This window comes from Strix aluco, chromosome 4, assembly GCF_031877795.1.
Source record: "Strix aluco isolate bStrAlu1 chromosome 4, bStrAlu1.hap1, whole genome shotgun sequence".
In the NCBI taxonomy this organism is placed as follows: domain Eukaryota; kingdom Metazoa; phylum Chordata; class Aves; order Strigiformes; family Strigidae; genus Strix; species Strix aluco.
In genome coordinates this window covers 125,446,139-125,473,542 of record NC_133934.1, presented here as the reverse complement: position 1 = coordinate 125,473,542, position 27,404 = coordinate 125,446,139, and the positions used below count along the sequence as shown (strand labels likewise).

At 44.5% G+C, this 27,404-nt stretch overlaps 1 protein-coding gene across 1 annotated transcript in view; it reads right to left on the bottom strand.

Moving 5' to 3' along the window:
- GPR132 (G protein-coupled receptor 132) overlaps positions 1-27,089 on the bottom strand; it is an 84,945-nt gene extending 57,856 nt beyond the window's left edge. The window contains exon 1 of the mRNA XM_074820988.1: positions 26,886-27,089. The gene's annotated coding sequence lies outside the window, so the exon portion shown is untranslated. The remainder of the gene's footprint in view (positions 1-26,885) is intronic.
- Positions 27,090-27,404: the final 315 nt, after the last annotated feature.

Here is a 27,404-nt window from a genome sequence, read left to right as displayed (position 1 = left end):
CTACTGTAATTTTGGTCCAAAGCATGTGACTTCAGTTATCATCCCTGAGTTAAAACATGTATTGCAAAATTTAACATATTTCTGTACAGTCTAGAAAAACATATTCTTGACTGGGTATGACTTGACACCTTTCTGGATAGCATGACTACTTGTCTCTTAGTTTGCCCAATGGGAAATGTATATTACCAGTAAGCCAGCATGACATATCAAATTCTGCTCCCTGAGTAAAGCATATTAAAATGCCATTTTTACATCCCAAATTATGTTTCATTATGCAGTCAGTTACAATTTTGACAGCAGCAGTGCACAGAATGCATTTCATATGCTAACTAAACCAGACTTTTTTTGCTAATTTGCTGAAAAAATATTATGGTATATCTATGTTTCTGGAGTGAAAAGAAGAGCAGCATCAGGGATGTAGTCTGTGATCTTTGTTTTGGGTGCTGATTGTAATCGTACACTCCACTCAAGATGAAGTGACAGACATTTCACCCAGTATTACTAAAGAACCATCCCATTTTATGAATTTTTGTCTCATTTTAAGAATTTATACACAGCTCTGTAAAAATACTTGTTTATATATCTAACATGCTGTTGAACTAGATGATCATTGTAGGCCACTTCCAACTGAACTATTCTATTCTACAAAAAAAATTTGCTATTTCAATAGGTTATTGTCATATAAGATGACACATTTTTCCAGATGGCTTTTAAAATTCCTAAGTATTTCTTTTAAGAAAGAGAAGAAAAGGTGAAACTAGGGTTACAGTTTACTCTAAACCATATTGAAAATCTTTTTGTCTGTAGAGGTGGATGTGCGGTTTAGAACAGGGCAGAGCAGAGACCGTTTCTCTTAACGCATGTTGGCAAATATGAGTGATTGCATTAACTTTATTTTCTTGAGCTGGTCTCATGGCTTATGTTGTTTACTCACTCAGGGAGGGAGGGGTATAAAGTGCCATCACGCCTCTTGGGATGGGCAGTGGTAGGACAAGCTGTGGCAGCAGGGAAGTGACATCTAATTGCCACCTACTTTATGACGTTGCTTTCTATGTGACAATCAGCTCAGCTGGAATTGGGTATAACCTGCATCCATATCCAGCAAACGCTACTTCCTACCATCACTGGGGACAAAATCAGGAGCCAGGCTGTGCTTGAGGTGCTGCCAGTCTTTTGCCTTTAGTATTGCTGTCTAGACCCTGCTGTTATTCAGGGCTGCCTACAGCCCTCCCTGAAATGGCTTCCCTATGTCATCTGTCCCTATGCATTTGTCCATAGTTTGGCCTGAAGGCACCCCAATGAGAGCTCATGTACCTGTTTTGGGTGTTCATCAAGCAGTTCATTCTTTGTGCTGTTACTTCTCCCAGCTACCTCCTGCTCCTGACTTTTAAGCAGCATTTAGATACCGATCAGCACAGCAGAATAGATCAAAGATCTGTTTAAAAAGTAGTGTTACATTAATATATGACCGATGGGGATGGTGTGTAGTGTGCAGGGGATATCCGGCATATGGCAAGGCTCTGAGGACCCTGAAAGCCCAGACCCTGCCTGCCCACGCTCTGCAGAGCAGCCCAGAGGCTCCCTCTCCCCGGGCACCAGCACAGCACCTATTGGCAGTGCTGCATTCATTTTGGCTCGTGCCAGGCCAGCAAAGCATGATAAGAGATAATTAGAGATTAAATAGCAACCTTTTATCTTGGTAAACGACAGTTACTTCCTTGTAGGCTACCTACGTTGACAATGAGTGTTCAGGACAAGCTGAACAAATCTGTTTACTTTGATCCTGAATAAAAAACCTGGGAGAAGCTTCCCAGTCCTTAGGCAAGGCAGGATGGCAGACTCCAGTGGCTTCGGCTGGGAGCCTCCAGTGAGAAGTTTTGCTGGAAATGGATGCGCACCCCAAGTATCTGCCTGGGTCGGGCCGTGCAGCAGCAGAGGGCAGTAGCTCAACGTAATGCTTCCTCCACTGCAGGCAACTCCTTCTTGTCTCACAGCATCTTTTCCTACAGGTTTTTACAGCCTCCAGGTCGACATGCATGCTATTAACGTCAGTCATGCCTTTTAAAATAAATCTGAATGTCCTCTGCAGGAAAGGAGGAGTGCTTGCCTGTACTCCCAGCCTCTTGCAAGGCACCCACAGGCAGCACTGAGTGCCTGCAGCTGACTCACTGCCACAGGTGACTTGGTGCCTCTCCATCAGCCTTGGAGGTGGAGGTGGCACAGGGGAATGAAGGCACCGTGTGGGATGTGTAGGGTGGAGCAAGCCTCCCGGGAACTGAGACTGAAGAGTCAGAGTGGCTGTTGTTGCTCGTTAGGCTCTTCTTTGCAATGGATTTGGATCCCACACAAGAGGCCAGGAGTCTGTCTATACAGTGCAATTAAGGCTTTCAGCAAAAGTGGCCATAAGTCCTTGGCCAGTGCTGTCTTCTGCAGAGTCCTGGATGTCAGTCTTTGAGAATAAAACCAATTCCTATCCTATTCAAGGGTAGTTTCCAGTGTAGCACCGAGCACCCAGACCTTGCCTCAGCAGCATAAAAAACCCCCTATTCGCAGTCCTCTGCCTTGTGGATACAACAGAGTGACCCTGAAGGCAAAAACACTTAGGACACAGCCTCATCTAGAAAAACAGGCAGAGGCACAAAAATATGATTCCCTCTAACAGTCTCAAAAGCCTCTTCAGAGACTTCAGAAACCCCAGCAAAGAGAAGGGAAATAAATCATGGAAACCTGTGATGAACCCCACCCTGAAAATACTGGTGTATACACTGTTGGGGCAGAGAGTAATAAAACCAATGCACATGCAGCAACATGGCAGGTGGGTGCTCACAGCCACATTTTACACAATCCAGTGCAGGTATGTGAGTTATTGCCTAGTGCCCTCCTTCCTCTCTGAGACACAGTCAAAGAGCTGCACAAACACGTTGAGGGAGCTGCAGGTTATATCTTTACCTGCTTTGGCAAGCTCAGCTCAGCCATTAGCTGGGTGAAAGCTCTGCCCCACAGCAGGTCCCGGGAACTACAGCTGGCCCAGGTAGTACCTGGTCTGTGTATGCCGGCGCGTAGGCTTGTTTCCCAACGCAGGTCTGTGAGCTGTAGCTCACCCCTAGCCCTCCTTGGTTCCTGCAAGCGCACGGCACGGGGCAGCTGCTGGCTGACGCTTTGTGCAGGAGAAAGAGTCATGAAGGGGGACAGGACCCTCCAGCACAGAGCAAATCGGCAGGAGCAGCATGTTCCCCTTGCCTCTGTGGTGTGTGGCTGGTCTCCAGACCCACACAGACCCCCAGGAGGGCTGGCACTTGCTAACCCCTCCGTTTCCCGTGGGGCTGGAGAAATCATGGGCCGTGCTTGCTGCAGCCTCGCAAGAGTCTGGCTTTTCCATGTCTGCAACCATCTTTACTGTGTGCCCTGCTGCTGGTCTGCACGCTGAACCTATAACCTTGCACCAGACCTTGGTCTTTCCTGCCTGCTGCCATCCCAGGGAGCAAACACAACAGGAAGGAGAAGGCCATCATGCTGGAGCGCTTCCTTCTCGCTGCTGCAGGGGAACACCCGGCATCAGCCCCATCCCAGTGACAAACTTCCTTGCGCTGCAATCCCCTCTGCAGGCAGGACCGTACACTTTGCATCCAGACTTTCCGACTGCAGTCACTTGCACCACATACAGAAATGCAGCATTTATTTTTAACCTAAAGAGCGTCACCCAGGTTAGGGTTTCATACAGAGACCCTCGGAGCATTCAGGCTGGATCAGATTTTTAAAGATGTTAACACATTATAAAGCAATACATTCCCTGTCTGCTTTCTTCACTTCTGTTAGAAGAGAAGGTCCATCCAGCACCTTGATGTTCCAGACACAGTTTAGGTACCACCAGGACTTGCTAAAGGACGTTTTTGAAATGTCTAAAACACCAGAATTAAATGGGATCCTGTCAGTCTGATTGTCTCAAGGGGTTTCTTGTCCACTTCTTGGGCCCTGCAGGTTCATCGTTGTGTAGCTGTGCACAGGAGAACACTCAGTCTGGCATAAGCAATACTTAGCTCTAGACACCTAACCCTGAAACTAGTGAAATCAATAGAAAGAGTAAGTATCACCCCAGACAATCTTTTCCTCCTTTACAGGAGAACATCACAGCTCTGCCCTGTCTCAGAGGGCCACTGGGGTGAAGTGATGTGACTGAGGGCATGAAGTAGCTTGGTGGCAGAGTCTCCAGGTCCCTTGTGCCACACTCGGAACACTGGTGTGCAGAAAAATGTCCCCAAACAGGTCACCACTGATGGCACAAGAGTATTTCAGAGCCTCACGTGGCTGAAAGAAAAACAGAAGTCTTGTGCAGATGAGGATGAAGAATCAAAGCATGAAGTGAGAATGAGGGAAGAAGAGGTCACTTCTGGATGGCCTAGAAACTCCTAGAGCTGAGACCTGGCTCTTGATCTCTGGTCAGAGGGTCGGAGACTTGAATCTCACTGATACTGAAGCAGCCCATGACACAGACCTTCAACAAAACCATCTGGATTGCTGATCTTATGGTGATGACATAAAGGACAATCTTGGGAGAGAAAACCAGCAGTCCCAGCTGTCACCAGTGCTTATCAGAGCTGGAGGAGGTATTGATCATAAAGATTTAAAGAGGAGAATTTGGAATTATCTGGCTGTTAATAATCCCCAGGCACTACCTGTTGCTTGCTCTGTAGATGGCAGCACAAGGAAACCAACCAACTTTGTGAACTCCGTGCAAGGCAAATACACAGGTCTATCATTAACAGGGTCAGTGGAGGGAGTTATTTCACCTGAGACTTGAACCACTTTCAATTTTTAACAGCAATGAGTTAGGAAAACGAGAAAGAAACCACAGCTGCAAACAAGTAGTAAAAGTAATTTGCAAAGAAAGAGAGGTCCTATGTCATGTAGAGATAGTCTTCAGCTCATAAAAACCCCAATGGCTACCACATAACCATAGATCAAGAGAAGAAAGCTATCTGAATAGATTTATTAAGTGTCTGTGTTCTTTTGGGCACAAACCTGACCTTTAGTCTGTGTTTAAATAGCAAAGAGGGACTCATCTTGATCCCCAAATGTTTTTGCAAAAGGGGTTGGTATGGCAAAATTTATCAAAACACAACATGTTCTAAAGCGCTTGGAATTTCCACTTGAAAAATGTGGGTAGCTAATAGTTCCTGATCACCTCCTCTGTGTATGTGCCCTGAAATTGTTTGGTTGCATTGTGATAAAGCTTGGCTTTGCAATTCCCGTAGAAATACGGAGCTTTTGTTTTCCCTTCCACAGAGCGCATTTGAGAGGGAGCCTGGAGGGACCTTCATCTTGTGAACTCCCAGGGCTGCTATTTCTGAGCACTGATTTCCTACTTGGGATGTAGATCTTGACCTCCATGCCCCACGCTGACTGGTTTGCATAAACAAAAGAGCATCGCAAAGAAGTCAAAGCCGGATGTACCTACAGCAAATAAATCTCTTCCTCTCTGACAAACAGAGAATGAATTGACCTCTTGCACGTCATGTCTGGTTGTCTGACCAAAACTGTCAGTCACAACTTTCCCTCTGGAAGCCTTGGATGAGACAAGGGATAAAAGGGACATAAAAGTGACATCAGTAAGACTAAAACAATGAATGACAGGATTTCCTCTACCATCTCCATTACTTGATTCCTACAAGTTTTCCGATCACGGCTGGTCAAATCCCAGACAATGTCTGTGTGTGCATTTGATTCACCCATGGCGAACTAATAAACCATCTCCTGTCACTCCCTCCCTGTGTCCCAGCCCCATTTTTGCATTCATTTTCTGGAAACAACCCAGCAAACAAGTTCACCAGTGTGAACCTTTGGGCTGAAGTGAATTAAAAAGCAAACATCTGGGATCTCTGCAAACAGGAAATCCACCACATTTCTGGGCTGGAAACATGCGTAGCTGAGAACCGGGTGCTTTCTATGCTCAGGCCGTGAGATCCCTGGGAGACGCCCTGTAATCCACACATCCAATCAAGCCCTCGCAGTTCTCCTCAAATTTCAGATGGTGAATCCTAGAAGCACAATGCTAGGAGTCATGCCACGAATTATGGCACGAATTATTATATCGTGAGTCAAGGGAAATTAATCTGTGACTACTGAACATTGCTCCTGGATAATTTGGCCATGCCCAGACTATGGGGGATGTGAACTCCAAGGCAGAGATTGTCTCCTCTCCAACCTTGTGGAGGGGGTCCTTTCCTGGTGAACTGGGGAGATGGGAGGGGGAATCATGCATGGCCAGCCCTTGTCCCAGCACAGATTTGGGGCTCAGGAGAAGAGTGCTCATTGGTTGCATGATGACTTTGTGAGTAACCATGTGGCTGCATCTGTTGACTGGATGATTTAGAGTGAGATATTTGCTCAGCTTTACTAACAATGTGACATGTGACAAAATGTCACAGTCAATTTCCTCCCAGTAAGATTTTCAGCCTCAGTCACACAGAGCTATATTTTCTGGCATACACCAGCTGGCCCTGTTGGACCTGCACATATTTATGCCAGCTAAGGCTCTGGCCCAGTAATCTCAGTAAGAGATAGACATATAGATACATACATGAATATCAGTCACAAAGCTGCTAGGAAGATCTCCAGTTTGCCGGGACAATATGCAGGGCAGCCCATAATGAGAAGCACCCTTGTGTGGGCCATGAAACGGTGGTGTGAGATGTCAGAGTACAAGTGCTGCCCCTTGGATACTAGCGGAGGCTTTAGGATCCTCCCTCAGCCTTCCAGTTACCTGTGAGATATGGAAAAACCTCCTCCCTATGGACACACCACAGGACTAACCAGCCCCTGCCAAAGCCTCCTTCCAGACTGCCCTGGGAATGGCAAAACTGAGGCAGCAGCTGCTGCAGAGAAGACCTTGACAATGGGGTCTGCCCAGGACCCTTCCCCATCCCTTTCATACTAAATTGGTCCAAGAGATGCAGAGACATCAGGGCAGTGGGGGCCAGGCTCCTGGGTGTATGCTGAGCTCCATTCTCACATCTGGGCCGACCTACTGCACTGGTGTAAATCCAGGCTAATTTGGGCCCCATTGGTTCATGTGGGAATGATGCCTGGAATGCGCATCTGTATAATTTTCATCCTTTTTAAAGCCCTGTCAGATTCCAGGCTTGTGAAAAAACAGCATGTTGGGCAGGGAAGCTCTGCACCATTGACCAAAGTAAAGAGAGGATTGGCATGCTGCTGGGAGATGCTAAATTGTCTCAATTTTTCAGTGCAGCCTGGAAACAGCGTCTATTTTTTCATACCCTAGAGGTTAAACTGGGAACCCCACCTGAAGCTCTGAAGCTCAGTTCTGAAAACCTCTGCATCTACCTCTGCAAAGGACGTGCCTTTCTGTGGGGAAAAAAAAAAAAAAAAAAAAGGATCGGGATTCAAAATAGAAGGCAATCAGGCAAGTGAATTCTTGGTGGCCTCAGCTGCTTTATATCTAAGAGGAATGTAGCTCATGGATTTATTTCCACCTTTCCCATTCTTGCTGTGCTTCAAGGAATATCATCTTTCCTTTGGAAGCATCATGTGTAAAGCAAAGCAATGCTATAGTCCCTGCAGTGCCCAGCGTGTTTCTGCAGGAAATCTGGAAAGGACAAGGGCTCAGGTTGCTGTTGAGCTGGTCACAGACCATTCCTTCATTTTGGGTCTGGCTCTATGAGGCTGAGCCCTTCATGGGGGCTAACCGGGACCAGACGTGGCTGTTGAGTACAGATGACCCACAGGCTGCAATCAGTTCCCTGGAAAGGCTCCAGGTTCATCCTTTGGATTTTGCATGTGCTTCCCCACATGCAACCTGGTCCTACTCCTGCCCTCCAGCCCCTGCTTGGACTCACTGGAAGGCAGGAGGGGAGAGGAGGAGAAGTAAGGGAAAAATATAAAGGAATGACAAAGGCTCCACCCTAATTCCAGTTTAGCTACATCAGCAGCCTTCTGTTTTTATGGATCTTGAACTTAAGAATTCCTCCCACCATCACAGGGGTTTCTGGTGCAACACAGCAACCCACAGTCTGGAGGAAAGAGTCTCCTTGTGCCACCATTCGATTGGTTCAGTGCTCCATGAAGATTTTCTGTGTCAGCCGTGAGCACTGGGTAAGGATTAGGAAGGCTTCAGATGGTAGGGAAGTGTCTCACTCATTTGTTCGTTGGTTTGAATGTTGTTTTAAGAGCAGTACGGTCTCTTGTTCTGCTGCCCCAGTGGCCAACTCCCAGCGCTCGCCTCAGGTTTACTCTGTCAGAAAGGCTTGGAGTATACACCCTCAGGCACCACCTATTTATCTACACAACACGGCTGTGGGAAGGGAAGTGCTGTTAGCCCTTAAAAAAATAAATTAACATAGAGCGACTGACAGGCAGATGAAGGCTCAGAACCTCAAAAGGACTGAGATAAAAATCAAAGCGAGGTGAGGAACAAGGCTATGTGACTTTCCCAGGGGTGGCACAGGTAGGACACAATTGCCAACAGTCTGGTGGTCCCTGGGGGATGTGCCACTCCTCAGGGCATCTGGTGGCCATGGCATGAAGCACTCGGAAAAGACTCCTGAGAGGAGCAGAGGCTGGCACACAGGAGAGGCCAGCCATTCTCCTGTGTATCTTAGGATGCAGCTCAGCTAGTATCATATCACGCTGGGCTAGAAATCACATTTGCTTGCTGAGTTCCCAAGATAAAGCAGCATATAATATCTTGGTAATTTTCCATCCATCCATTCAGTCTCATACACTCAGCATTTGCTATCATCAACTTTATTGTCTCTTCCAATGCAAACAGCCCCACAGCTCAGCCTTTATCTTTTCCTTCTTATCTCCAGGCTTCCAGGCTGGGGTAGCTCTCTGGAAAAAGTGAGGTTTTTCTTGAAGAGAAACACAACTGCAGGCAGTTCACTTCAGATAGACTCTACTACTCACTCTTGCAGTGGGGAGGCAACCCTGTTAGGAGCCCATTTATTTTAAGTGGAATACTTCAAAAACTGGGAAAAAAACCCATCCTGCTGCTGAAAGTGTGGGACTTTCATGACTCTAGCCAGCAGAAACCAGGGGAGCCCAGTGGTCTGACAAAACTGACCCTTCTCTGCGTTGCTTGGTGTTTATTCTGAGCAGGGCTTTCTGATAGGAGTTTTCCTTGATCAGATGCTCCCTTCCTGATGGCTCTGCATACACCAGCAACCAGAACACAAGAGGACACCTCACATTTTTTCCAGATAAAAGTAGACTCCAGGGCACATGGGGACAGGAAATGTTTCTAGAAGATGCAGGGAAATGGAGCAGAAGCTTCTCCAGACCATCACTGGTGGCAATGAGGGTTCAGGGAAGGATGGCAGGCATTGCCATGCAGTCCATGCTCAGAGCAAGGCTTGCTGGGCATGATGCTCATGGCATGGAGTTTGAACTGCTCTACGTGCTGGAAATTGTATCAAGCACTCTACCTACTTAGTTCGGTTTCTTTAAAAAGTCATTTAAAAGTATTTGGAGAAGCTGAAAGAAGCCTTGACTTGAAAGAGGAAGTGTGGATTGAAATCCTAAATGCTTTCAATACACTAAGTCCACATGTGAAGCATGATTTAAACTGAGATATGTGTTGCCTAACTCAAATGCTTGTAGTGACAGTTACATTAACCTCTCTGGCACCAGAGAGAAGATCACATCCCACTAATACCAGCTCTAAACAACAAAATACATGCCAGTTGAAAAGTTAACACGCAACTGGCATTATCTCTGTTTTCTATCCAGGCTGTGCCAAGATACTATTTTCTTATGAAGACTTGATCCAGTTCAATTTAGGGAAAAAAAATTTAAAAAAATCCATTCTCCGAGTCTGAATCCTAGCACTTGGCAAACTGCGCCCTGGCGAGTACACTTCTCTAAGCAGGATACATCTTGTCTGCTGGAAAAGCTCAAAAACCAACACCTCAGGGTGCATTATTGCAGGAACTTTTCATCATGAGGGAGCAGTTTCCTGAAATCACACGGTGAAAAGGGTGCGGGAAGGTATGGAGTTTTTCTTCGATTCTACCCTAGTGAAAATACCTTCTGCAGAGACAAGATTACTTGTTTGCAGGCTAGACTTACGTTGCACCCTCTTGTTCTGAGGGCATGTATCATCACGAAGCACAGCTGAAATTTGGCCTGTCTCAAGGTCAAGGGAAGTGAGCCACCTGGTACGCTGTTGGAGGGGACGCTTTGACCAGCTCCTATATTTGGAAAGGCCATAACTAAGCAGAGCTTGAAGACTGAGCACATCCTCAAGGTCTAGAGTGTGGCAGGACCTCTAGGATCAGATCCCATGGAAGCAGAATTGCCATAATACGATGCCGAGAGGTGCTATATAAATATGTCGTTCCCAGTGATTCACTCTTCCCACAGATTCTTGTCTGTGCCGTGTTTCTATTAGTGTTATAAGCAATTTGTGGGTGAGACGGTGTTTTACCAAGGACAATATCTGTGATTCAACACTTTCTCTCATCTTGCTAGTTTGAGAGCATGTGAAAGAGACGTATGGATACAAGACACATTTTGTAGTTCCTCTGCATACTGGAGGGTGTGATTGCTGAATTCTCACTTCCCTGACCCAAACCTTTTTGCTTATCTCTACTGTGACTCTGCCTAGAAGCTCCAGCTGAAACTCAGGTGGTGGTTGTGCTGGGTGCCGTACACAAACGTGCCCCAGATGACACCCTGGCATGAGCAGGGGCCAGGCTAATGCATATTTGCAAACTCTTCTTCTCTCTCTATCACACACCCCCCCACACCACATTTTTTGGAGAAAACATCCCTGTTGCTTGTTCCCCACGCTCCCAAATGAGAACTATCGAAATTGCCTGACTGTGTGGCTCCAGATGAAGCTGTTGCTCTGAGCAAGTACAGACAGACAGAGCAATTGCTATAGCAACAGAAGTTATGTGTGAAATCCTTGGGAACCGGTCCTCCTCCTCCTCCCCCATCCATTCAGGTTCCTTTTCAGTTTTCTCTTTTTTTTTTTTTTTTTTTTTCCCAAGGTGCCAGTATCAATTCATTCCTTGAGCTGAGCACCTAGGGAGATGCTTTGAAAACAACCCATCGGGTTACGATAGCATGCCACCAATTACCACAGTGGCGGGACAACTTTGTGGAGCATCTTATTGGCAAAATGCATCCTGCTGGGTCTTGGGAAAATCTTAATAAGGCAAATTGAAAGAGAGCAGATAGTGGGAGGTTTGCTGCCTGCATTTAGGACCTCAAGGGCATATACCATATTTGTTCCTGATCAAATCTGCACTGAACTATTTACTTTTTGAGGCGCTAAGTCAACAGATGTGCATCAAAACAAATTAAAACTATTTAATATCAAGCTGCTAATGGTTAGAACCACACAAAATAATGCAGGTTATTAACCCCATAATAAGGAGCCCATTAAAATGTGAATTACCAATTAGGTTACTTAAGAGTTCCATTAGGAGAAACACGAGCAACAGAAAAACCACTGAATATTTGCCAGTTGCTGGGTGCAACACACTGCAAAGACTGATGGCCAGGGAGATGTGTCCAGCTGGCATAGACTGGCAGAATTGCCGAGGGCTGCAACACAACCAAACTGTCTTAAATCAGAACAGGATCAAGTTCAAACATCTCAGGGACTTGACTCGGACCTTGAGGAGGAGCATTTTATGCAGTGAGTGCTGGAAGTTTCACCAGTGTTCAGGATTATGGACACCAATGCTACCACTCACATTTGAGTTTGGATTGACATTTAGCTTCCTGTGGCAAGCAATGCTTCCTTTAGGTCAGAAGGGGCGTATTTAAACACCCTATGGACATGACAATCAGCCCAAAACTTAGCAAAAGCTTTTTATGTTGTAGGATCTGACAAGAGGGACATTTAATGGGACAGCTAAAAGCAGCATGACCTTGCACATGGACATCCTCAAACTGCTTTGGAGAAGAGTTTTACTTCCCAAGTCTGTGCCCTGCATTTTACTGTTTTACACAGCTCTGGGGTTTTAACTTATTCTTTCCAGGTACTAGCATTTTTATGTCATCTGGAAGGAGCTGGCAGCCTCCCACAGCTTGCTTTGCTTTATATGTGTAAAAATATATTTTCCCCAACATACTGAAAATGGCATGCACAGAGGAGACCTTTGAGCTTTAGTTTGTTGCTGCATAAAAGCAGCATAGTATCGTGCTCATGTTGAAATCACCAGTTCCCAAATGGCATCCTTCTTGCTTTCCCACTCACACTTCAGCGGATTTCACATATCACCAGAGAATCTAAGAAGCAGCACGTGCACTGCCTGGCAGACAAGCTGAAGGTATAGAAAGATAGAGACAGAAATACATATCAGCTCTTTTTCACTCATACACTTAACTCTCACAGACCCCAGACTTGAGCTGAATAGTCCAAAACAGGCTTTTAAAGATATCAAGACTGGGACAGAGATTTAAAGGTTTCTGACTTAAGAAAAATGGTTTTTTTTTTAAAAAATCCAAATTTTCCCTTCTGAAGGCAGGGAAAGCCACAAAGTGGCAGGCACTTCTCCAGATGGAAGAAGGAAGAAACATGCTCCAGGAAAGGCTGGGGTGATGTCTGGGTGCATAAGGCAAGGTCTGTGACAGACACAGTTTCCTGAAGCTCTCTGAAAGCACCCAAAAGGGGCACTTTTTCCCCAGAAAAGGAGCCAGCATTGACCCTGGGAGGACAACAGCTGTGATAAACCCCTTCTGTTGCACAGTTGAAGCTCTATACCTCATGGACCACAGCACCCGGGGACATCCATTACAGTCAACCTAAATGACAGTCTCCCTACGACTGAACTTTCAGGAGGAGGTACATTTAGTCAAGTAAATCATCCTCCACTTTGACAACACCCATCTTTATCCATGCCTCAGCTTCATCACCCAACATTTGCTTTATGTTCTTGTTCAATCCTTCTGGTTTTACTGAGGTAGCTGGTTACTATCCATGTTTCCTGTTAATAAATGCATTAAGGAACAGCTCAGCTGAGCATATTCCCTGTAGTACAGGCTGTGGCTGGCTGTGGGGCCAAAGCACAGCAATGGATATTTGTAGGCTCCCAGAGCACATGGGAACAGCTCCCGTACAGCCGAGCTGGGTTCTCCCCTCAAAGCAGTGGGAAATCTCTGCAGTGCCAAGCTCAGTGGCATGCCAGGTTGTGCCCCACTGTGAGGTTAGACTGCACTGCCTAGTGCTGGGGTGAGCTCAGCTGGGAAAGTGGCTTTCGCTGTACTGGAATGTCACTCCTGCAGCTGGCACACATTTGGGAAAGCTCTGTTTCAGCCTCTGTTTAGGCCAGCTTGCAGTCCCCATTGAAAGCTCTGCTCATGACGCTTGGTTTCACTCATGGAACCAGCAGCTATCCCAAAGACATACAGGCAAAATGAACCTAGGGTGGGGAAGAACACATAGGAGTTAGCTGCTCCATCCCAAAACATCATTGGTCCCTGACGGGCCCCCCCACAACATCCCATGGGGAACATCAAGGTGTGGAGATGAAAGACCACACAAGGGATCACCAGCACGTGGTGACTCCAGGCACGTACAAAGCCCTGCCAAAGCAGTACTTTCATGGGGCCATGAGAGCAGTGTGTGTGTACTTCTTTTTGATATAACTAGACTGGCACTTCAAGGGGAGGAATTATGTGAGCGTATCAGTAATATCTTTATGCATCCCAAGGTGAACATTTGAAAGTTATTTAATAGGCAAAACTGTGCTTTGAACAGGCAGCAAATCAAGGTCATCTCATTCAGCAAAATCACAAAGAACAGCAAAAGTGTTAAATCAGTTTGGTCATATATTTACAGTGAATAATTTAAGCAGCACCAGAGTTGAAGCCAAAAAGATTTGCTTCAATGCTGTTTCCAGAACCACTTAAAATGGTAAATTATGTTCTTCTATCCCACTGGTCTTATGGAAACTCAGTCACTCCCATCATGACTTTGTAAAGGATATTTGCCTTAAAGATGGAGTGGGGACAGGTCCTGTTCTCTTTCGCCTTCCCCAAGATGTTAACTTTTACCCATATGCTTTTCTGCGGACAGAAACTGAGATAAAACAGGTGACTTTACTAACATTGTTCCAGAAAGTGTTAAAGATGTTAAGTAGATTTTAAACTAGAACTATGCTGTAATCTCAGCTGGTATAGACTGACATATTTCCAATGGTGTAATGGACCTATGCCAATTTACATCAGCTGGCCACAGCATAAGATGTTGAAAGCAATTGGAAAAACTCATCCGATATTTAAAAGCAACATATGGGAGCAGCAGAGACTCCAGGAAGACACTCCATTTAGGATATTTGAAAACAAAATATATCCTACAGCAATGTGGAAGGAGGTGTATCCTAGGACAATCTATGTCCTGTGGACAGTAATTATAATTTAAATGTTATTAATATCACTTCACATCTTACTTTACACTCATTGTCATGGCCTTTTAGGGCAAATGAGTAGAAAGTGAATGTTGTATTGCCATATGCGTGTTTAAGGAAAATAAATTTTAAATGCACCAACAGAAATGCTCACCCTGGCAGGACTTGATTTTGCAACTCAAATGCTGCTGCTCATAAAGAATATGTACAAAATGTAGAGATTCAGATAGTACCAAATCTGAAGAAATTGGTATTCAGTGGCCACAGAGGCTATACTTGACAAATAGACTGGTCACTGTGAATTGTCCCATCTACCTCTGGGACTGAAGTTTTAAATGTGTTCATCACACCCACATTCATCAAAGTAACCTCGAGAGAACATCAGTGTAACCTGGAGAACTTTACTCAGCTGGGGTCTGTCTCACCTTTGGTTTACATGAAAGTTCAATCTGCAAGCTTGTCGATGCTCAAATGCACAAACGGCGCTGTTTGTAGAACAGACACTATGAGAGGATGACACAGACAAACATGGGAAAAGCGTCTGTTTTCTCACTCTTCCTTGGCAGGAGGTTTAAGAGAACAGTGCATATTTTATAGTGATTCAGCATTTGAATACCTAAAAAAAATCAATATTTCCAACTCTGTTTCCCTTATGTCCTTTTACTTCTTTAAAGAAGCTGCAGTGATAAAAGCCTTATTGTAAAGATTAGTCTCATCTATAAATGCAAAATAAACCTGTGATTTTTATTAAAAAATATGAGCCTGCTATTGCTACAGGGTTTATGAAGGAGGTTTAAGTTAGTCCCAGTGAAAAATTCAGATGGGGCACAATGTTAAAAGGTATTTTGTCAATAGAAGTAATGTTGAGGCAATTCAAATTTTGGCATGGCTTCCCCAGCTTGGCTGAAAATCTCGTTTTTTATCAATGTACTCATCATTTCTACACATTGAGCCCTTCACAGACCTGCTCTGAAACCCAGATTTCAGTGTGCTCTGTGTCAGGTCACTTACGACTGTTAAGAACAGAAACAGAAAGCAACATGTATCAAACATAAATTGAAAGTGGCACATCAACACAGCAAAGAACTCCTGGTTTGCAAACACTGACACCTCCCCTTTCATCCTGTTTATTAAAACAAACTCATGCAGGTATGGGTAAGGAACACTGAAAGTGAAATTTTAAACTTTCCTTCCCTATTAGCTACAACTCCATCCCTGCAGAAGGCTGAATACAAGGGCAAAGCAGTACCTAACCAGGTACTTTAGGCTTCTGTTTATGGACTTGTACATGACCTTGTGGGGATGATTTAGGTGGAAGGACTCAGATCCCTATCAGATTGTTTCATTGTAACTCTATAAATTCTAGGGCAGTTGATCACCCTGAACCCAATGAGTTCAGGGGCAGTTATGTGTGAACTCCTTTGCACCCTGTTAGAGCTTTTTTTCTTACCAGATTGTCACTGTGATAAGTTCTCCAACGAGAAGGGTTAATTACCCTGCCCCATTGGCAAAACCAGTGATTCTTCATGCTCTTACAATGACTACAGAAGAGCCACATGAAGAATTGCTCTGCAGAGTTGTTTCTCCAATGACTATGGTGCCTAACGTAGTTTATGCTCTTGACTTTCAAGCATCTGAGATTGCATGAGATGACTTCAGGCCTGGATGTGGCTCTGAGTGTCCTCAGACACTTTGGAGAACAAGCCAAACAAACCCAACCAGGCAGCAGAACCCGCTCACCACCATCTCAGCACTGACTTAGCCCCACAGCATACAAATGCTTTGCTCTTAGCCTTACACGGGTAAAAAACATTAAAGTTAAAAGGAAAATCATATGCATTATGTACAACAAAATGACTGGTTTATACCATTATGTTTTGATTTCCTCAGGAAAACTAGGACAATTAAAGGCAGGAAGGAAGATCATAAATTTGAAAGAAGACTAGGGGATAACCGCTCACCTGAATAGGAAATTTTAAATAGTCTATCATTGATTCTCAAAACAGTATACCTTACACTTTTACTCTTGCTTGCAAAACATAGAGTAGATATTATACTATGAAATAAAGTAGACTTGCATGGTAATCTGTACACAGACTGATCAAATACCTACATTAGTTTTAATTACACATGTTACCCTCTCGTGGTGTAGACATATAGTGAAAATGTAGACATATAGTGAAAATGAGTTCTGGGAGCCATTCCATGAAAATGAAGAGTTAGTCTTCAGCCTTTCAGTCACAATAAACTCTCTATCACAAGACTTGGCCCCTTTGTAAACCACTCAGTCTCTAATACATTGCCCACACCTAGACAGATATATATGCCTCTTTAAACCACAGAGACAGACTCATGTAATAGTTAGCTGTGCTCTGTAACAGTTGTTTTTTGTAATAGTCTACCTTTGTATGAGACAATATGGTGGGACAGCTGAAATTAATGTAAATAACAATAATGTATATGTCCACAATCAAGATGAGGCGTTCCACTGTGCAGGAGGTTGTGCATCTTTATATTAAATCTTCTCTCCATCTCCCCCCATTATTTAATGGATAAAATAGAAGAAGTGTGAAGAAAGGTAGTACTATCCTTATCTCCTGATAGGGAACTGTTGGACATGAGGGTAGGAGAATTAAGTAGCTTTGGTTCAGGAAGTCATGGGCTAGAACTAGGAACTGTCCCTGTACTACTCATCCCACCATCTTAACCACAAGCCTCCACTTCCTCTCATTTAGTAACACCAAAGTAGTATGCAATTTGAAGATTAGACAATGTAATATTTCCTTTGAAAATATAATAGCAATTTTGGGTCTTTGTTTACTAGTCCCAAATCTAACAATTGTTCACATATCTGCATATTCCCTTTGTGATTCTCTGAAACAATACTTAAGGAAACACTACATTGTCCAGTCAGAATAGCAGCCCTGAAGCCTTGGAATGCCCCTTAAATCTATTTTCAACAGCTCATAGTTACCGTACACACATGGCCTTTCTCTGATAATCATGCTCAAAATGCAGCTAACTCAGCCAGCATTTGAGCAAGATGGTGCCTTACTATGGCTTCTGTGCAGCCAAAACACGCTTCTGAAACAGGCACGGTAACCAGAGATGAGCAGATCCCAAATATTTTGATAGGCAGAGCCCCATAAAGCATCAAGTTAGAAACTCAGCAGCCCACAAACACCCATGACTTCAGTGGCTGCTTCAACCTGTATCTAAGCAGCAACCCACATGAGTCAAGTGGTGGGAGTGAATTTCTCATTCCCTTCCTTCAGAGCTTCCGTTAGTGTTGCTACAGTCGCTGTTACGGGCACTCGAGTGATGCTGTATGATTATAATGTGCTGTCACCCTCCCAAACATGTAGGCGGATTTCATATCGCTTACATATAGCAAAAGCCTTTCCACCGGGAAGAATTGCCAGGAATTCCTTAGCCTACTGTGAGCAACACTGACTGAGCAGAGAGGTGAAGAGCTGCCACTTCTGGTGAAGATCAGATAAGAATGAGGAGTGTCTCTACTGGGTGCAAATTTAAGAGCAGAGGCCCTGCTGTGGACACATCCTGTCGCAGGTTAATAAAGGCTTGGAGATGACGTGTGTGAGAATAAAGAAGAACTGGCCAGCTGGTTATGCACATTTTGAGGTTTCTGGATCAAAAATTACATTGTGAATCCCAGCCAGAAGTCAGTAGGCAGCCAACACAGAGAAATGGGGGCACTGGTGGAATGAGTGGTCCAGCAGCTTTGTAAGGTAACCACTGAGATTTCCACTAAGTCCTCTCATGTTTCCCCAGATTCTGTGGTGTTGTCCACAGAAGAAGCAGAGACACTCAGAGATTATGGACAAAAGTAGGATTCTAGTGTAGTGTTAATCTCCTCTACGGTGAAAGTCTAGTTGATGTTATGAGCTAACAGGAATGAAGCCCTTGAGGTATGACATCGTAGCACAGCTTTCTCCCAGTTCTCATATTGGAGAACTGTGGTACTACCACAGGGATATCAAGAAGGAGGTGAGATTTATCTCTTCTCTGGCCCACATTGATTAGTTTCCAAGAAAGGGTAATAAATAGCACCACTGCAAAGGACATCTGCAATTCTTGTGCTGGGATTGGACTTCTCCACGCGATAACTCGTGTCCTTTCTTTACCTACCATACGTTTGCCTTGACCATCCCTGGCTGTACACACATGAAGTGATCTAACTCCATGCAGCTGGGATTTTTCACCTCTTCCACAGCAACTTTCCTTCCACTCCCCATAACACTTTGCCCCCGGTGTTCAAGCTCTGTTGATTTTGCTTCCATTTTCACAGCTTCTGGCCCAAGGAACATTGCTGAAAACTTGTCTGTAAGCATGCTGTGAACTCTAAGGCAGCCAACTGGTGGCTCTGTGTAGGTGAAGAACCTAACACAGGGCCAGAGTGTAGGGTGGTTTTGAACCCTATTCTTCTGGATGATAGAGACCTTTCCAAGCCAGTCCTGCTGGAGATCTTGTCAAGTCATCAGATCATTACCCCCTTTCCCAGCTTGAGTGTGGCCCTGTGTGTGTAGCCCCACCATTGCTAACTGATGAGCCCTGGTTTTCCCTCCCACTCAGCAGCATTCTTTCATGGTAAGGTTTGTCTCTATATCAGACTATACCTTGCTGCCTCCTTTTTTTCCAGGCTATGTATGCATTTATTTCCTTTGATCTTCCTAGTAAATAGGTCATTCCTTCCACCCTCTTGTCTATACCAGTTAATCTATAACATTACCTGTTTGCCTGCACTCTTTTCAGTAGGCCCTGCCCCAAGTGGTATTCCTATTAGCACTTCAAAAGTGGATTGATCTGGATTTTTTTACAAATTATCAGTTTTTAAATGAATTATCAGTTGTAGTTTTCTATCAACACTTGCATCTAAGGGTCTTTTCTGGATTATTGCCCTCCACAGTCTCTAGCTTACTGTTTTGACCTCTCTTCAGTGAGCACTGTTACCATGTGGAAGTTTCTTCACAGATTTGTTCAATTTCTCGCTATTCCCACTGTGTCCCACTATTCATTTATTGAAATCCCTTCAGGATGGTGTTTCTAATACATGATTTGCAATTCACACTCCAGCTGGGTGTTTTCTTTGAATTTGGTTGATGTATTTTTCTTCTTCTTCCTCAATGCTACTGCAGATGAATATAATGTCCAACACAGCAGGAGTCCCTGAGGAGCCCAACATGGTAATATTTACAAGCATACTCTACTTTCTGTTGTAGGAGTTGATTTTAATCTCTTTCATTGTAATTCTCTGTGTCCACCCTACATCTTTCTCGTTCTGCTTTGGGCCCAGTTCAACCACTGTTAAAGCCAACTGTGTCTGCACGGAATCCTTTAGGGATAGATCAGGATCTATGGGAATATTATATCTGAAGAAACTGAATAAAATTACTTAATGAAATCAAGGAGCTCTCTCCAGGAGAGCTCTCTGTACAAGAGTTGTCTTGTCAATGAGTGAAACCCTTAAAGGCAAATTTCCTGAGTGACTCAAGGGACTGTATGCCCCTCCTCCTCCCACCAGCATGGCCCACTATGGTGTATATTCCATCTCACATGATGGATAAGCAGCTGATTATTCTTCAGTCTCCCCACCCAACACACACACCCTCTGTGGTTTTCCTCCTCCCATCAACATTGTTAGTATAATCTGGCTGTAAGGTCTATCACTTGGATGCAACTGCTTCTCTTAATGTCATCTGTCTTTGTGTAACACATTTCTGTTTCATTCTTCATGCAGAACAGCTACTAGCAGTTTCTGATTATTAGAGACCAAGTTTCACCTGGAAAGGATGTTAAGTTAATTGATCTGTAATTCCCCTTTTGGAAAAGAAGTGTGATGTTTTCCCTCTGCCAGTCATCAGGGCTTCCTCAGTTCTTCAGGAGCACTTGAATATAATGGATAATGGGCCTAAGAGTTTTCCAGCTAATTCCTTTAATACCCTTGGGTATGTACCATCTGGCCCTCTGTGCCGATTTGAATGCATTGTGCTCTTAATATTACTTTGCTGTTTCTTTAATGATTTTGCTAACTTTTAGCTCTCAGCTTCTTAGCTTTCCTTTGATTGCTCATTGCACATTATGTTTTTAAAGGAAATCTAGAAAACTGAAATAGTTGATGATCTTTTCCACTCACTACGTATGTGGCAGAACCAAACTCACTTTTAAAATTCACCTTTCATCAAGAAGCATTAAGTCTTAAAAGTCTGAGCTGCAACTATTTTCTTTTACCCTATTCAAGCAAGGCTGCATCTACAGAACTTTTTCTGCTATTTGAAAGGTCCTATGCAAGAGAATTTTCTCTTAGTCTAAGACCCTATATCCAAGTCTTGTCTACTTGATACTGGTAGGGAATTTTCCCTTCTTCCTATCACATCCTATTTTCTCTCTCTCCAAGTACATTTATGTGACCCTGCCTACATCCTTCAGATACTTGTAGACTCATGTCTGCTATTTTCTTATCTCTTCACAGCTTATATCTAAGCATCGCTTAATCTTCATAAATCAAACCCACACCAAATGACCTGATCATGTCTCTGCTCTTCTTTGAGGCCTCTGATTTTACAGTGTTTGGCACTGGGATGCCAAGAAATCAACAGCAACCTTCCAGCTGTATCTAAGCCAGGCCAGTTAGTGTGATGCCCACTGAGAATGGCATGGGTCTTTTGCAATGCAAGCTGGCTGCCAGAAATTACATGTAGATTGTCCTCCTATATCACCTCAGCCTTTCCTTACGTGGCTGCTTCTGAGTGTCCTTCAGGGTTATTTTTTTGTGAGTGCTGGTAACCTATATCATTCCAGTTTCATTGTGTTAATTCCCAGCCACACTGCTAATCTCTGTAGGTGCCACAGTGTAATTTCTCTGTTCAATAGCATTCAAAACTCTTCCTATTTTAGCATCAACACCATCTTGCTGTACTCTGCATTTCCTCTGCTTACTTATACGTGACTTGCTTTCATTTTTCTCCAACCTTTTTTTCCTATTGTCCCATATTTTTCCAGAATATTTTTACTTTAAAATGACTTCTATAGGATTTTCTTTTCTTTTCCTTTTTTTTTTTTTAAAAAAAAAGTATTCTCCTTTCTACATACGCATGTTAGACACGACAGGTTTATACTATATATATATAAAATATAGAGTCTTCTTGAAATAGCTACAGACAATGATAGGTCTACCCACATCTTGGAAGATGTAGTAAAAGGTAAGTAAAATTCATTAGATGAAAAAGCAAGTAGGCAGCACATCTACCAGGGCATGCTCCCAGGATGGTTTCAGTTTGGATGTGAATCATTCCGTGTACAATCCACCAAGGATAGAGGGGGACAGTCTCCTTGCTTCTCACTTTTAGGTGGCACTAGATGAGAAAGCTCCTATCTTATCTCAGGTCAGACTTGCCAAAAGGACTACGCCGGACCTGCTCTGCACTTCTGACTTTCCTCAGCTCCTGCATGGGTGGGGAGGCAGGAACAGAGCAGTTCAGCCTCCTAAACCCTGTCACCTTTGATGACATTGATACTGTTGGCTAAGGGTATTTCCAAGGCTGCTCTCAGGACCAGGCTTGCCTCCCTCCTGCGTTGCATATGCCCTGAGCATAGCCATAGAGTGCCATGGAGGAACACACAAGCCCTGCATATCTCTTCAGTCCCAACACTCAGGGTCCTAGCAAAGACATGGGGAGCCCCCAGGCCCTGTGCACGACATTAGCGAGGAGACCCTTGGACAGCACACAGCTTGGATGGCCTTCAGGCCTCTCCAGAAGCTGCTCTCAGTGCCACGTGGACATTGACTTCAAGCCTGGTAGTTGTGGTTGCCTTCCCTTCACCCTGACTTTGGAAAATTGTCATGCCATGGTCTCCAGCACTCCATTCCTTTGGCATGTCCAGCAAGGTGGTGTCTGGATATGGACTAGTCCGTGCCTGTCAAAATGCTGGATGGGAGGCAGACCAGGATAGGGTACTGGGTAAGTTCCTTGAGCCTTCAGGCTCCAGAGGAGAAATGACCCCTTTTTTCTCCTGAAAAATGAAAGAATTGCAGAGACAATAAACAAAGGGCTGCATTAAAACCTGTGTTTGCAGGAGATTGTGAAGATTTTAGTGATACTGTATTCCCCTGCAGGAGGAGGGATTAAGAGTGTTACAAGACAGATTTACAAACCCTGGAGAGAGTAAGTATCCAACAGAAATCTTTGGCAATATCCTTCCCTTCCTCTTCTGGGTCTCACCCTGGCTTCTGGTAACACTTAGAGAAAACCACCAGCTCTTGCTTATTTTAATATGTTCTCTATTTTGCCCTGAACCCAAATGAAATATCAAAGGTCTGGCTCAAGCACTTGCAAGTAAAAATAGGTCTAAAGCCAATATATTTAAGGCCCTTGAATGATATCTCTGAAATAATTAATCCTAAACCCATGAGAGGGGAATGGTGTTGTTTGTTAAAGGAATGTGTGTTGTGCTGATAGTGGACAGTACTGACATGTACAGAGCAACGAGTGATACTGCAAAATGAGAGGAAGGTGAGAAAAGGGGCATGAAGACTGCATTGCACTGTATTGTGGAAGAGGAACAAAAGATATTTAAGATAAAAGCCAGTTTCAAGCTGCCTTTATTTTCTCTTCTAATCTGATCCTTCTCTTCCCTTCTTAGAAATTTAGATTTGAACATATCTTTCTTGGTACACGAGAGTACGGTAAAGCTTGGTACATCCGTGGTACACGGAAGCATGACCCTCTTTCTCCTATATAATACTGCAATTTGTTTACTACCACCCAGGACTCATTTATTCTCTGTGAGTTGCCCATGTTTGAAGTAAAATAAATGAAGGCTATGAAAGCATCAGACACATCCCGTGTAGTTCCTTTATATCAGCCTTCTGTCTTTATTGCTCTGTATTTGAACAAAACACTATGCTTTCTACTTTCTGTCACTACAAACTTTTGTTTTAAATTCCTTTGATTCACGCATAAACAATGTTTTCTTTGTCTGTCTTCTAGTAACAAGGTAAATGCACCTTTGCATTTTTCCTTGCTGTCTTTACATCTGCACTTTCTCACTGAAACTTGGGCAAGGATAGCTTCAGCCATTGCAATACCATTACCAGGTGAGATTTTCTGAAAGAGATCAGTATAAGTAACTGTCTTTCTCTGTTCTTATGTTTTCCATCACCATTTTTCAGCAAATGGTTCCCAAATGCAACATTTCTAATTAGTATTTCTCAGATATGATGGAGGGGTGCCACAGGGTATTCCACAGACTCCTGCCTGTCTTGACAGACAGTTTATGAAATCTCTGGAGTTGTGAAGGAGACTGTCTTTAATAGGACAGTATTCAAAAGAAGTTGGAAAGTATACTTGATTTTAAGCACAGATACACATCCTTCAAAGGCTGCTACATAAGGAAATGCATTGAAGTGAGTATATCCTTATGGCTCACCAGTGAGGGACATGAACATGGCCATATGGAGCAGATGCAGGTTTCAAACCACTGTCTGTGAGCAGTGCAGTCCAGAGTCCTGTTAGCTGAGCCAGAGAAGAGGAGAATAATGGGTCAAAAATGGACAAATACAAAGGGGCAAGTGCTGGAGGGTGTGAAAAAAAACAGACCTGTGACTTGCAGCCCTCAAGGCTGCTCTATTAATATGAGGGCTTGCTGCATTTATTTAAGCAGGATGAACAGGATGAAAAGATCTTGTTGGCGTTGGATGCTGAGGCAGAGTTTAAGACATCCCTGACTCACAGCTCACAAGCTGGGACTCGTTTTGCAAGTTCAATCCCTGTTCAGATAGAATCAGGGAATGTCTCTGGGCTGGATTGCGAAGGAAGCAGTCTTGCCAAATATGCTCTGCCCACAGCACCGTCCAGACCCGTCAGATGATATTTCTTCTAATTTTACTAATGTATGCTTGGCCCCGATTCCACGCTACCTGAGGCTACAGCCGTAATAAAAACACGGCACACATGCTGTGGGTGGGTGCATGCAGCTGGTGGGAGTTGAGGCACGTGAAAACAAAAAATACAACCCTTTCTTAATTGCAGCATAGAAATCAAGAAGTGATATTCTTCTCATTCCCTGCCTTCTCCTTCTGTCTGTGGCACACCCTCACCCATAGCCCTGTCAGTTGCCAGAGAAGATGACAAAAGGTTTCCTCTGTACGTAGATTGCTCCATACCCTGAGCAATGCTTAGATTTTCGGGCAGAAGTGGGCTTGTACGCCACACACAGCTTGTATTCAGGTGTGGCTCCTATGCTAGGACCATCCCACGTACCCACCTTGTGGGTTACACTGGTGGATGGAATGTTGGTGGTCTAATCCTTACCTGAGGATGAAACTGTCAGGCATGGTCCTGCCACGGTCATGCAGGACATCCACTTCTAGGATGGAGTGAAAGAGCCTTGGTCACACATTTGTCTCCTACCCGTGAGCTGCTTCTCTTGGGCAAGCAGGTTGTCTTGCAGCTCTGGGCTATGTGAAAATCTCACTAAGCAGCTCATGGATTTAGAAAATTTGGACTTCTTTGGGCCATGAGTCCTGAATATGCAGCTTATAACAACATCACCACTGTCTGTGTAGAAAAGAAATTAAAACTGAGGCCCAAGAGAAGGCACAGGCTTCATGGGGAAAGCAAAGCTAGTACTAGCATCCATGGGACTTGTTAGTGAGGGGACATGGGGAGCCTATTGACTTTAACCAAGATACAGTGTTGAGCCTGGGACTGGACCTCCGTTGTTTCTGGGCCAGGTGTGCTGGCTTGGTGAGGTGGTTTGCCCTGGGGGAACATACCTCCAGCACATACCAGTACTGACCCTCACCCTGAAAGGGAAGGGGCAGAGAGGAACTCCTTGAAGCAACCCTTGTTTCTGCTCTCAGAATGTAAACACAGGCATTAGAGGGATACTCCATCAAAGTACCAGAACATGCTGAGGTACAAGTATCATGCTCACCACTGAAACCAGCCAGCCATTGCAGCTCTTTATCTCCCTGTCACATCACCCCACTAACATGTTCTCCTGATATCACTTGTTAGGGGTCACCTTGTTCTCTGACGGCTTTTCCCACTGGAATCTCTTGCAGGGAGAATCAGTATGGGTTAGAGAAACCCATGGGTAGTGCTGAGAAGGCAGTTTATGTGCTGGGAAATTTGGGATTTTTATGGACCTGTAGAAGTTTCAAGCTTCTGACTTTAGACTGGATCCTTGTTTCTGAGCTTATAGTAAGCATTGCAGACACCAGGAGTATTTTCAGTCTAAAAATTTACATTCATCACACATAGCACAGTCTATTCGTGTTGATTTTCAGCAACAGCATTTTATTTACTGGCAGCATTTTTTGCTAGCTGATGTTTAGCCACTCAACCAGCTGATGCTCAACCTTGCAGGACGATATGCAAGTAAAGATGATGCAAGAAATAAAAAACGGTTACTTCCTTCTTCCACTTCTTCATATTGAGTTCACACAGTTAATGACTGCTTTTTCACTGGTCTGTGCTGTCATTTGTCTCAGATGCCTTAAAAACACTGGCCCAAGCAATCTACTGTCATATCAACAGGAGTTTCTTTTCCTCACTCTCTCCAAGGGAACCTCCACCCCTCTCTAGGCAAAATACATGAGATGTTAAGGCTTAAAATTTATGGAGCTGGATTTAAAAGCCAGGACGTCTCCTGGTCTCAAGGGAAGGGAAATGACCCTTGGCTTGTTTTGCAGTCACTCCTTTTCAGAGAAGGAAGTGCTAATAAGCGTTCACTTGAGGCACAACAGTTTAGGACAAATGAAGGCCAAAAAGCAGTCGCATAATTGCTGTGACTAGGAATAAAGAGAAGCCAAGGAGAACATGTGAGAAGTTTCCCTTGTGAGCAGTGCTCTACAAGCAATACACATCAGCAGTCATGCCAATGTCTGAGGTGGGAGCTACCAAACATCCAGAGCTGTCCCTGGGGGCTGCTTCCCCTCCCAAAGCAGCTCAGCTGGAGCCTGTTGTGGGAGCTGGGTGGTGGGGACGAGTCCATGGTTGCAGCAGGGTAGAGGAGAGAGAAGGGAGAGGCAGCACTGGGAAGAGGAAATGCATAAAAAATGCCGTAGACGTTGGTAGGAGTTAGACATAGAGAGAGTACATCGCACACCCTGCAGATACGTGAGTGCTTGAGCAGTTTGAGAAATAGCTCTGAAACCTGGTCACGGTCACCCAGGGGAAACCTCAGGTGAGATTTCAGAGCACAACACCCTCAGTATCTTGGGATCCCTCCTGGAGGTGTGTCAGAGCACTGGCTCCAGCTGCAGCCAGCACCTTTCCCCTCGTGATGAGGCTTCCCACAGCATCCCTGGTGGGGACCTGTTGTCTTGTCTGTGCCACCTCTGAGTGGCCCACGCCTGGGTCCCCCCCTACACACCCCAAAAGTGACCATGCTTTAGGCCCCAGGGAACACCAACACACAGCAACATGGACCAACTCATAATGCAGCTGGAAGTCAGAAGGGGCCATTAGTTTTTCTTACCTCGCTTGGCAATCACAGACCATCAGATTTCACCCAAGTACTGGGTCCAATGACTTGGTTAGGCAAAATATCTTGGTCTTCTCAAGACTATAGGGTCTCAGTCAAAAGTCTGGAAATGGGATAGACCAATCCTGCTGTTGTCTGATGACTCATCAGTGACAGAGAAGGGCTTGGATGAACTGTGCCTCCATGATACCAGCAGGCAACCAGCAACCCACTACTGCAGAGGAAGGCAAAAAGAATGCAGGTCCTTGTTGTCTGATCTGAGGAAAAAACAGTTTTGAACCCCAAACACAGTTATCACTTTGACACTCAGCAAGTTAGAGTCAAAAGGGGATGTGGCAACACTGCCATGTACAACTGTTGCACCACTTTTCTTGTTGCACTTCCACTTATTGCTCAAGCACTGTCCACGACCCTTCTGTCCAGGATTTGCCAGTGTTATACTGAATAAGAGTTCAGAGTGCTAGTGTATAACATCCTCATTAGTAACTGTTAATAGTTCCCAAACAATGTATA